Source organism: Lycium barbarum, chromosome 10, assembly GCF_019175385.1.
Source record: "Lycium barbarum isolate Lr01 chromosome 10, ASM1917538v2, whole genome shotgun sequence".
Classification (NCBI taxonomy): domain Eukaryota; kingdom Viridiplantae; phylum Streptophyta; class Magnoliopsida; order Solanales; family Solanaceae; genus Lycium; species Lycium barbarum.
The window spans coordinates 104,888,929-104,902,425 of record NC_083346.1 but is presented as its reverse complement, the minus strand read 5'-3'; positions in this window follow the sequence as shown (position 1 = coordinate 104,902,425).

Below are 13,497 nucleotides of genomic sequence, written 5' to 3'. Positions count from 1 at the left end.
AAGCATCACCCGTTCCAGTTTGCTAATTGGTTTCTATGTTTATCTAAAAATGGCTAGCACACTTCTGGTTTGTTTGATATTAATAGCTGCAACTCTGGTACCAGTTCACGCACAACTTTACATGCTTTATATGTTGTTCTACTCTTCTTTTATTCATCTAGCGCATGCCGATATCCCTTTTCTAATGTCTTTTTTTTGTGTGTGTGTTTCATGGCCTGCCGGAGCCGCGAGGAGTTTCGTTTCGAGACTCGATGATGCTGCCAGGCCTAAACCTGCCTCGTCTATTTCACATACCTCTGAACCAAGGCAACCAGAGGAAGAAAAAAAAATAGCTGCAACACCATTTCTCGGCAGGGATTCTTTTTTAGTAATTTCATTTCCTCTGTTTATGTCTGCTTGCTCGATGTGTTTAGAGATAACAGCCTAAAACGATTCGAAACCTAACCGGTTAGATGATAAAAGGGGAAATCGACAATTAACTTTCTTTGTCTAAGTCCACAATATCTAGTAATGTTTTCAATATTCTGAGAACTCAGGTGTCTATTCGCACAACAAAGAGGTGATTTGATAATATCATTTTGCACAAAGAAGACGTGAGTTACATAAACAATTGTTAGGTTGAAAGGAGAATAGCTTCAGTGGTCAAAAGTTAACCTTTCTAAATGTGTTAAGTGTGTATGCTATTTTTAGTCTCCTCTAATAAGTGAGAACGTGTTCACCTAGATCTGCCTTAACTATGTAGAATTTAAATGTTTTATGGGTAGTGTATAATTAATCATACATAGCGTATTAGGGAAGTATTGCCAGGAAATAAACAGGCATTGAAAGCGCATATAGACTGATCTGCATTTCGTTTGAAATATTTTCTTAGTTATAGAGAAAGAGGAATTTCATTATGTGTGTATTCCACAAAGATCATACGAAAATACATTAGTTTTTATTTAAAGACTAAAGCTGTAAATTGGATGAACAAAGAAAGATATACAACTAGATAGTGATTCCTCGCCTATAAGCTATATTTTGACCTATAACCAAAATCTTTTCCACAAACTATTGTCTCATTTAAACAATATTCTTATATTTCCATTTATGACTTTAATAACATTGGCAAGTTTTTTTTTTTTTTTTTAAATGTTTAAAACGTTATATGTGTATTTTTTTAGCCTAATTAATTAACATAAGTCCGGTCGGATTAACCATTATTAATGGAATTTAGAGGATGCCTAATACCTTCCCTCTAGATTAGTTGAACCCTTACCTAGAATCTTAAGTTTCTCCCTTAAACAGAGCTAACTTTAAAAATAACTTTAATAAACTTTAGGTGTCCTAATTCACCATAAATAATTAGGTGACGACTCTTTAAAATAAACAAAAATAGGAATCACCAATATGTTGTACTTTTAATTTAACCCGGTTAAAAGGGGGTTTGACAATTATAAGCGTTTATGTTTGCCTAAACTATCATTTATCTCCTTTTCAAATGTCTCAATCATCAATATTTCACTTATTTGAGTAGTTAGGGTAAATTTGAAACAAAAAAGTAATACTTACTCGATTTTTTAAAACATCAAATATTTTGAAACAAATTTAGTTTGTCAAGATGACTAATTATATTTGGGACACGATCGGTGAAGTATTAATTAAATATGACGTTGAATTATTTGTATCTAGACTTCAAAATTAAGTGTGAATGTGTACCCTACAAATTATATTGGGGTACATAAGAATGTCCCAAGACTGAGATCCTTCAACAGCTTCACAATGTCTAAAGTAAGATTTGAGGTATATCAAATCCCCTCCACAAAAAAACAATTGAGAATGAACCTTCGAAATAATGACATATGAGAATGAATGAAAGTTACATCAATCGTTACAAACTTAATGAGGTCCCTCAAATTGTGTATCTATTGGAAAGATGAACAAATCCTGATGACCAAGGAGGAGCTAACACTTCGGTTACGGGTACGCCGAATCTAATAGTTTTGATTAAAATTATGTATTTGTCTTAAAACATCAATTGAATATGTACAAATTATTAATTTAAAGCCCAGTGACTTAAAAAAATTAATTAGAATCGAGAACACATAAGTTTGAAATCCTAGCTCGGTCTGTGCTGGTGACCCTTTATTCCAATGATGGGATGCAATTCGAACAAGATTCAATAATTCAAAGATTGGGTCATGGGATGAAATATAGGAAGTAGACAGCTTAACTGCCTTGATTCATTTAGCCAAATAACATTCAATAATGCCTCAAATAGTAAAGTATTTATAACTGTAGATTATGTCATATCCTTTTGTAGTAACTTGAAAAGGCTTTAGCTGAGTACTAGATGCACATTCGTGCACTAAGCCCCATTTCTTTTTGGATCACAAAAGAAAAAAAAAGAATTTTAAAAAGAAAAGAGAAAGATATGCAAAAAGCAAAAGAAGAAGAAGAAAATGAAAGGAAAAGGAGAGGTGAACACTGAGCACCAGTGTCTGAAGGCAAAGGAAAATTTGTGATCCCTTCGAAGTTTAAAGCATTAAGAAACAAAGAATAATTAGGTAGACCTTATTTGTCAAAGTCTAATGGACCTTACAATTTTTTAAAAGACTAATCTATATATAATATAAAGCTAGGAAATAAGGAGATGATGTGACACCTCTCTTCTGTCAAGGATCCTATTTATCTTTTTTCTCCTTTTTTTGACTTATTATATCATTTTTCTCAATTATTTTATTCTAAAAAATCATTTCATAACTTACACCTCTTCATCTTCATAAAGTCCACTTTAAATAGTATTAGTAACATCCATAACTCCCTAGCCTTTTATGTTCATAATCCCCAATTATTTAACTTTCCACTAGAAAACCCAATGCCAACCGTTTCTTCTATTAGAATTATCGTGTTTAATAATGTATATTAAAAGGCAACTTATTATATTGAATAATCAATCTATATATAATATAAAGTTAGACATAGACAAGGTGAAGTGACACCTCTCTATGACCAAAGTTCCATATTAATGGTATCATTTTATAGTTTGACAGTAAGTGTTCTGCTAATTTATCATTTGATATTTTGATGGCTTAATTTTATTTTAATTTGATAGTTTATTTTCTCCTTTATTTTTTGGGCTTTGATTGTTTCTTTGTTTCTTATTTTATGTAATAATTTTAATGGATTTTTTCCGGTATTGATCGGTGGTTATGACGATTAGATAAATTCTCAAAGAATATGAATAACGAGAAGGAATTGTCCCATCGTATTTAATTAGTTATTTCTTTCAATACCATTATTTCTGCATAATTGGAGGTTTAGTTTTTGTTTTTGAAACATAAACCAGTAAAATTATATTTGATCTGTATAGAATTAGTTGATTGAGCAAAAAATTAACCTTATTTGTGTCTAATTTAGGAGTTTCAGAAAGTTTCAATGAGAAATCTTGAAAATTGTGTTTGTATAATTTAGTCGATAAAACTCATTTTGTTACGTTTCGAATCTTATTTTAAATGGATAGTTTGATAACAAGGAGGACAAAATTATTCAATTCATATTTTGTCGGCTTTAAGAAATATTGAGAAATTTGAAAAGATCTGGTATTTCTCCGAATATCAACCCTACTCTATTGCCTATGAAGACTTATACTAATCAAAAGTTTAAATTCATACATATACAATTCTATTTTCTCAATGTACAATAAAGGTATGTTAATTAGGGAGTAATTGTTATAAGATGAAATTTATGTATCTTAGTTTAAATTTACCTTATTATTTTTAATTGTTATATCCCGTATTTTTGAACCTCGGAGCATCTGCTGGAGTGGGGCCCACATACCGAGATTTTTTTTGGAACATCTGAAAAGTCATATGAATCACATATGTAAAGTTAAACACAACTCATGAAGTACCTTTGGACCAAATCAAAGTGGAAACCCTCCAAACGAATATTTTTAAGAAAACGTTTTCGGGTGACCTGACTTTGAGGGGAAAAAACTGTATTGTAAGTTTGGAATTTCGAAAATACCTTGAAATATAAGTTGTAGATAATTGAATTAGCTTTCCATCCATAGGTCGTGGGTTCCCAGGTGACGTCGGTACAAGGAGATATGAACGTTTTAAGGTCGAAAGGTCAGTGGGCTAGGCCCAACTCGGGACCAACCGAGTTGGCCCAAAAAAATGAAAAAAAAAATTCAGGCCCAAGTGAGGAGCCATTCGGCCATGGTCCATAAAAAGGATCCAAGCCCATGGAATTAAGTCATGTGGTCAATGAATAAAAGACCACTTAATCATCCAAATTCCATAGAACTTTCAAGAGAAAGAATAGGAGGAAAAACAAGAGAAAAACAAGAACAAAAAGAGGGCATTTCGGGTTTGGCCATAGAAAAATCACCCCTCAAAATCTTGCCTCTAAAATTATTTTCTTGTTGAATTCCTACTAAATTAAGTGTCCTCTACAACTTGGTGTAATTGTTTTGGAAGAAGGAGCACTTATTTCTTCAAGTTGACAACTTGTTCAAGTGAAGAAGTTTGTAGAAAAAGGTAAGAATCAATTCCTTTTTCTTATGTTATGAAGGTTTGTTTATGTTGTGGTATGTGGAAATGAGTAGAAATTATGGAAATAAGGAAGTTTGCAAAGTGGGTATGTATATATATGTAGCCATGGGTGTATATATGTTGTATACATATATGAGTTGAATTTTATGTTGCATTCTAGTTGTGGTTATGATGGAAATTATATTGGGAATGAAAGTTGAATGAATTTTGGTTGAAGTTGGAATATAGATGATTATGTCACTTTAGAATAATTTTGTGATATTATGGAAATGAAGTTGTTAAGATGTGAATTATGATTATGGTTGATGAATTTGGAAGTTGGAAATTTGTTATGAAGTTGTATGCCAAAGATTTGATGTTTTGCATAAGTTATGATTTTGGCGGAAGATTGTATATCATGTATATCGAGTGTATATCTTAAGGAAAACGATATGAAATGTTTCTAGAACTATATGGTGATGATCATGATGGTTGTTGAATATGAAATTATTGATCTTAGTTGAAAGTTGGGTTGAATTGAAGATTATGTCAACTTGTGAGAAAAATGACTAGTTGAAGGATATTTGTGTTTTTAATGTTCATTGTTGATATTGTTGTTGTCGTTTGGGTTGTTGTTGATGATTTATAGCCGAGTTGAATTCTCGGGGTGTCATATGTATAGGGGAAGTGCTGCCGAAATTTCAGTAGCCAAATATGCTTAAAGTTGAAATAATGGCATTAATAATTCACAATTGGTAAACTTGACCAATTGCAGTTTTTCGACGAAACGGGAAGTGAGTTTGGAAAGGCTTAAGGAGCGCGAAAGGTATGTAAAGCAACCCCAATTCTTCCCTTGGCATGCCCCTAGTGTGTTAGGGTCGGATCCGGGCCTCGAAGGACCTCTTGGCCCTCGGAATCCGCAAGACAAAATTTCAGTTTTTCCTTCAGTAGAATTGAACCATTTTGATACGCTTTTTCTGAAATTATGCAATTTTGCTCTAAATTATTCAGAAAGTCATAGAATGTTTGTATAACCTTTTTAGGTGATACTATATGCTTAGAGGGCACAATTTGAGCCCGCCGCCTTGTTTGTCCCAAGGCGGGCCCGCTATTTACGGTTTTGCCCCTAATGTGTTAAAGCTTCCTTTTTAAGCGATTTTTGAAAGAAATGTTTTAATTACCCTACTAATCGCTTAACGAATATTATTTTAAATATTCTGTTAAATATTATAAATTATTTTGACACTCGGAATGACTTCGGGAAAGTTATACTTCTGTAATTTATTATGATATCCGAAATAAATTTATTATGATTCCGTCCGACCCCATTGGATTTGTTTGTCGTTGATACGCTTCATCGAGTCTTTGAAAACATTTATTATATTTTTAAATTGCATTAGTCTCTCACTACTCCATTCGTGGATGTCCCAATGTTTCCCACACTGAGCCCGGGCCAGGATATGTTGTCAAGCGTAATTCTCTGCATTGTTCGCCGCGCCCCGATGTGAGGGGGCAGGTATACGCGTACATGGGTCTGTGGAGTATGATGTGCCATGTCCGCCTATTCTGATCTGATCTGTTATGGCCATTCTGATATGACATTTTATGATACGGGGCCACGCCCCCTTTTCTGATTCCTCTGTATTGTGACACCAGTGTCGGGAGGGTGACCACGTTCTGTCTGCCGAGTCCCGTGGCAGGGATCGGATATGATATGACATATGTTTCTGTACACATTCTGTCTGATTTGGAAATATGCATTTGACACTCTGGATTTTGTACCCATTTTCTGTAATCATTATGATTTGACTTCTGTGATTCCGCTTTACATATTCAGTACATATTTCGTACTGACCCCCTTTCTTCGGGGGCTGCGTTTTCATGCCGCGCAGGTACTGACGACAGGTTCGCTGATCCACACGTTTAGGATCCTATTTCTGCTATTTGGGGCGCTCTCTTCTACAGAGCCCATCTTTTGGTACAGTCTGTCACTGCTATCTGGATATGTACTTTGTTCAGGGTATGACGGGGCCCTGTCCCGTCTTATGATTATGATATGTTCTGTAGAGGTCTGTGGATACATCTGTGTGGGTTCTGTACATATGTCTGGGATATTCTGTTCTGTGATGGCCTTATCGGCCTATGTGTGCCAAGTCTGCTTTTCTGCTAAGTTCTGTAGCGACCACTAATATTATTATTATATTATTATTCTGTTAATATGCTAATTTGGGGTATCGGGTACGTATAGGTGCCCAGCTCGGGCACTGGTCGCGGCCCACGGGGTTGGGTCGTGACAAAAGTGGTATCAGAGCAGTTCGTCCTCGGAATGTCCACAGACCGTGTCTAGTAGAGTCTTGTTTATCGGTGTGTTGTGCACCACGCCTATAAACAGGAGGCTACAGGGCATTTAGGATACTACCCTTCTTTCTGTCTTAGATCGTGCGATAGAGCTGTGTTATCAGGATGACCCCTTCCTAACGAGTGGCTATATTTGCAGATATGCCTCCAAAAAAGGCGACAGCGGCCCAAAAGGCCAAGTCAGTTGCCGTAGGAGAGACTAGCCGGGTCCAGAGGACTACCAGGGCCCAGGTATATATTGCTCCGGAGACTTTGCCCCAGACAGAGGGTTCTTCTACACCGCCACTCGTGGAGGAGATTAGGGCAGCCGTAGCTGCAGATTGGGGGACGGCTCCACTGCCAGCTCCCGCAGTTCCAGTACCTGAGCCTCCAGCTCCACGGCCAGGCACTGAGGATCAGTCTATGAGGGAGGCAGTCCAGTTGCTGACTAGACTTGTGGCAGGGCAGGTTCAGGGGCATGGACTGGGAGGTGACCGACCAGTCAGGCGTGATAGTTCGAGAGCCCGTGAGTTTTTGACTTGTAACCCTCCAGAGTTCTTCGGGACAAAGCCCGAGGAGGATCCTGAGGAGTTTATTAGGAAGATGCGACGCACTCTAGATTTGATTAATGCTTCCGAGACAGAGTCAGTCGCGTTAGCTTCGTACCGGTTATATGATGTGGCGGCAAACTGGTACGAGTCATGGGGGCTATCCAGGGGGGACGGCGCTCCTCCAGCAGTTTGGGGCGATTTTTCTCAGGCATTTCTTGGACACTTTCTGCCCCCAGAGTTGCGACGAGCCAGATCTGATAGATTCTTATTATTGAGGCAGAAGGGCCGCAGTATTCGGGACTATAGTTTGGAGTTTGATTCCTTGGCCCGATATGCACCTACTGTGGTGGCTACTATGGCGGACCGGATGCATAGATATATTATGGGGCTGGATCGGTATTTTGTTGATAGCTGCTTAGTATTGGCTGCTCAGCCCGGTATGGACATTGCCCGTATCCAGGCCCATGCCCAGGGTATGGAGGATCGGGGCAGAGGAGGACACCAGCCTGACAGGGGCCAGGATCGGAGACAGCCCAAGAGGGCCAGGTCATCTGGAGATTTTCGGGGCAGACAGCCCCAACAGCCGCAGCAGCCTAGCAGATTTTCATCTCAGCCAGCGCAGAGCGCGCCTCCCCAGCCTACAGGTCGCAGGTTCGATAGCCCAGGGTATTCAGGAGCAGGCCAGAGCTCCAGGGCTTCAGGTTCGCGGACAGATAGGGGTTCTGGTCAGATGAGGCCACCCAGGGTTCAGTGTTCTTTTTGCGGCAGATACCATACGGGAGAGTGCTACAGAGCCACCGGTGCATGCTTTTCTTGTGGCCGTCAGGGCCATTCTGTGAGAGATTGCCCGTATAAGGGTAGTTCGGGTGGTGCAGCGCAGCCTACCGGATCAGCCGCTGGGTCTTCATCTTCGTCAGTGGCTATGCGCCCTACGGGGCAGGGTATTTCGGCACCAGCGGGTCGCGGCAGAGGCCGTGGTGGAGCTTCTGGTATTAGCGGTCCTTCGAACCGTATTTATGCTTTGGCCAGTCGCCAGGATCAGGAGGCATCTCCTAATGTCGTTACAGGTACTTTATTGGTCTTCTCTCGGTCTGTGTATGCATTAATTGATCCAGGTTCAACTTTATCATATATTTCACCCCTTGTTGCCGGTAAAATTGGTATTATGTCTGAACCTATAGAGCCATTTGAGGTAGCCACACCGATAGGGGATTTTGTTGTAGCGAAACAGGTTTATAAAGACTGTTCTGTGATTGTATGTGGCCGTGATACTAAGGCAGATCTGGTAGAGTTAGATATGACTGAATTTGATGTTATTATGGGTATGGACTGGCTAGCTTCCTGTTATGCTAATGTTGACTGCCAGAATAAGGTGGTTCGCTTCCAGTTTCCCGGGGATCCAGTTTTAGATTGGGCTGGAAATACAGCATCGCCGAAAAGTAAGTTTATTTCATACCTTAAGGCAAAGAAAATGATTAGAAAGGGTTATATCTATCATCTGGTACGGGTGCAAGACTTGGACGCAGAGACGCCGACACTTCAGTCAGTCCCCGTGGTTAATGAGTTTCCGGATGTTTTCCCCGACGAGCTTCCAGGTCTTCCTCCAGAGCGGGAGATAGATTTCTCTATTGATTTACTCCCAGACACTCAGCCTATCTCTATTCCTCCGTATAGAATGGCGCCTGCTGAATTAAAGGAGTTGAAGGAGCAGCTGAAAGATTTGTTGGATAAGGGCTTCATCAGACCCAGTACTTCGCCTTGGGGAGCCCCGGTATTATTTGTGCGTAAGAAGGACAGGTCGCTGCGTATGTGTATTGATTATCGGCAGCTGAATAAGGTAACTATAAAGAATAAATACCCCCTCCCCAGGATTGATGATTTGTTTGATCAGCTGCAGGGCGCTAAGTGTTTTTCGAAGGTAGATCTTCGATCCGGTTACCACCAGGTGCGAGTACGAGAGACCGATATCCCTAAGACAGCTTTCTGGACCCGATATGGGCATTCTTTTGGGCTTACTAATGCCCCCGCAGTATTCATGGATTTGATGAACCGGGTATTCAGGCCATTCTTGGATATGTTTGTAATTGTATTCATTGATGATATCCTGGTTTATTCCCGGTCTGAGGCGGAGCACGCAGATCATCTGAGATCGGTATTAGGGGTACTCCGGCATCAGAAGTTATATGCGAAATTTTCTAAGTGCGAATTCTGGCTGTCTTCAGTGGCCTTCTTGGGGCATATTATTGCAGCTGATGGTGTCTGGGTGGACACACAGAAGATTGAGGCCGTGAAGAATTGGCCCAGACCTACGACGCCCACAGAGGTACGCAGTTTCCTGGGGTTAGCAGGTTATTACAGGAGGTTTGTGGAGAAGTTTGCTTCGATTTCAGCGCCTTTGACAAGGCTGACTCAGAAGGGAGCTAAGTTCCAGTGGTCTGACGCTTGTGAACGGAGCTTCCAGTTGCTGAAGGAGAAGCTGACTACAGCCCCAGTTCTGACTCTTCCAGAGGGATCGGACGGGTATGTTATTTATTGTGACGCTTCTGGCATGGGGTTAGGCTGTGTATTGATGCAGCACAGCAGAGTTATAGCGTATGCTTCCCGGCAGCTCAAAAAGCATGAGAAGAATTATCCTACCCACGATCTGGAGCTCGCAGCGGTGATTCATGCTCTGAAGATATGGAGACACTATTTATATGGCGTTCATGTGGATATCTATACTGATCATAAGAGTCTCCAGTATATTTTCAGGCAGAGAGATCTTAATTTGCGACAGCGGAGGTGGCTGGAGCTTCTGAAAGATTATGACGTGGATATTCTGTATCATCCGGGTAAGGCTAATGTTGTTGCCGATGCGCTCAGTCGGAAGTCTATGGGCAGTTTGGCCGATTTACAGCCAGACAGGAGAGAGATAGCCCGTGATATTCAGCAGTTGGCTAGTCTCGGGGTTCGTCTGGCCGATTCTGGAGATACACGGATTTCTGTTCGAGGGGTTTCTGAGTCATCCCTCAGGGACGATATTAAGCGGCGTCAATACGAAGATCCTGTCTTAGCTCAGTACAGGGACACAACCTATGATAAGGAGAGGACTCCGTTCGAGTTTTCACCGGACGGTACTTTGTTATACAGAGGCAGGTTGTGTGTACCTGATATTGCAGGCCTTCGGCAGCAGGTTATGAGCGAGGCACATTATGCTCGCTATTCGGTCCATCCTGGGTCTACGAAGATGTACCATGATCTCCGATGCTTATACTGGTGGGACGGCATGAAGCGGGATATTGCAGAGTTCGTCGCCCAGTGCCCTAATTGTCAGCAGGTCAAGATTGAGCATCAGAAGCCGGGTGGACTGTTGCAGGAGATGGAAATCCCGACTTGGAAGTGGGAGGTTATTAATATGGACTTCATTACAGGTTTGCCTCGCACTCCACGGAAGTATGATTCCATCTGGGTCGTTGTTGATAGGCTGACGAAATCAGCCCATTTTCTTCCCGTCAGGACTACTTATTCCGCCGAGGATTATGCCAGGCTCTATATTAGAGAGATTGTGAAGCTTCACGGAGTTCCTATATCTATTATTTCTGACAGAGGCGCCCAGTTTACGGCGCGTTTCTGGAGGTCGTTTCAGGAGGGTCTAGGGACTCAGGTGAGTCTGAGCACAGCCTTTCATCCTCAGAGCGACGGACAGGCCGAGCGCACTATACAGACGCTGGGGGATATGTGCTTTAAATAACCTAAATGTATGAATTAGTATATGAATCAACTCAATTGTGTGTTGGTTGTGAGGGTTTTCTTTCTCACCGAAATAGTATAAGATATTGATCATTGTTATGAAATATTAGAATAATACGGTGGATGTCCAACTCCTAAAGAATTAACTCCCACTACTCTTCTCTATGATGTATAGTTAATCCTCCATTACTTCCTCACCATTATGTGATCATTACTCCCACACCTCCATGATCTCCCCCATAACTATCCCATGATGTCAATTGGTTAATGTCATCTTTAAGACATCTTTTGTAACTCTACCTTTATGTAATATTATAAATAGAGGTATGTGATGTGATATGAATAGACACTTGATACTTGAAAGAAATATGAAATTCTCTCCTCTCTTTGTCACTTTGTTGTTCTTACTTTCATCTTTTGATATATTGTACTAACTCTTTTAGATTGATTTTACAACACGTTATCAACACGAGTCTCTAATCAATTGAGATTATCCAATTCAGGTTTAATCTTTGAAGTAGCTCTGACACGGGAAAGTTCTGATGTGAGGTAATTAGCTTCCTTCACTTAATTTTCTTAGCATAACTAGCATATGACAATGGTCAATAAATATCCAGTCTGCTTTGAAAAAACAATATTTAATTAGTATGTGATTAAGATTCGTTTATAATATTCCTAGAAACATTGCATAGTAAAGTTCTGGATCTAGTACTGTTTTGTGTTTTAGCATATATGTTTGTCCAGTCTTAAAGTTGAATTTGGCAAAACAGTAAGGTCTTTAACATATCGATTTTTCTACATAGGCAAAACTTCTTAATATTGCTGTAGTTTATAGCATGAATTAAAAATCAAAGATATCCTTTCGCATGGAATTAATTATTGCACACAATTTAATTAATTATATCCTATGTTGCATAAGTTACTTTTAACTATGTGTCCTTACTGTCCATACCCTTCCAGTCATCTTAACTATGGATAAACATATTTGTGTTTGTGTCAAGAATAGTACACGGCATATCTGACAGTGATTGTGACAAGACTAGTAATAACATTAGCAATAAAAAATTTGTTGAAAACCTTTCTTCTCAAGATCATGTCCCAAAGCAGTAATGGATAATTTTGTGTGTTGTTGTCCTATTTGGTTTGTGTGTTGCTGTCCTATTTGGTTTGTATGTTCATCTTCTAATTGAATTTAATTTGGCATATTGGTTGATAACGCCATACTTTGTAATGTTCTCGTTAGTTTTTCCTTAACAGTTTGCAAAAGTTGTGTCCTTCTGTTTATTTAAAATGAGCTTATTGAAAATGAACCCTTGGAATTCCATATAAACGTACTGGATAATAATTAATATTACTGGAGTTTAATTTTCTAGGAGGACAACTCAACAACTGAAACTGAACCTTTCAGGCTTCAGTTCTTCTAGAGCCCAACGATATTTATTATATTGAAGTATATGATCTGCCCATAACTGAAACTTCTATATGGGATCATTTCATTTACAACTTTTATTGAATCATGCTTGTGTTTTAATATAAAATGCATGAAATTGTGTCTGGTCGTTGTTTATTTGATGATGATATTCCCATAAATTCTTAAATGTGTTTATGCTTTTTGATAAATTGATACTGTCATAAAAGTTCTGCTAAGTTAGGCCCCCATTGAACAACTTCATTTGCACTTTGGCCTATTATGCTATTTGTCGAGGGTAAGACGGTGGATTCAAGTCCCATCGCACCTAGAGGGTAAGACATTGAGTTAAAGTCCCGGTGCGCCATGTGATGAGATGTTGGGTTCGAGTCCCATTGAATTATGGGCTAACATGCCGTTGGGTCTAAGTCCCATTGCACCATATTTATGATATAATGATGACAAAGGCAAAATAATGTGTATTTGATGAAAATTGTGAAGCCTGTCCCACTTGATATGCTCCATTCCGTGAGGGGAATGTAGTAGCCGTTCATAATAAGTCTAAATGAAAATAAGTGGTTAACGAATGAACGTGGACGTGGCTAAGGACAAAATAATGTTAACCATCATTGTGGTAATATAACTGGAAGAACATTATGAGTTCTCTAAGTGGTCCTTCTAAAGGTGAAGGAGATTGTTTTCATCAATATGTTATGAAAAGTTATTAGACACACGGTTGTCGTGCAACCCAATTTGATAAAATTTTATAAATCCTCTATCAAAAGAAAGGAATACAATTTTAAAGTGATGACAAGGTGGATCTATGAATATGATAAAGACAATGGACTTATAATGAAAATTTATGAAGCACGTATATATGATTATAATCCATTCCTTGACGAGAATGTGACTTGTGATAAGCATCGTGAATGCTCGCCTATTTTTGAAAGTGAAA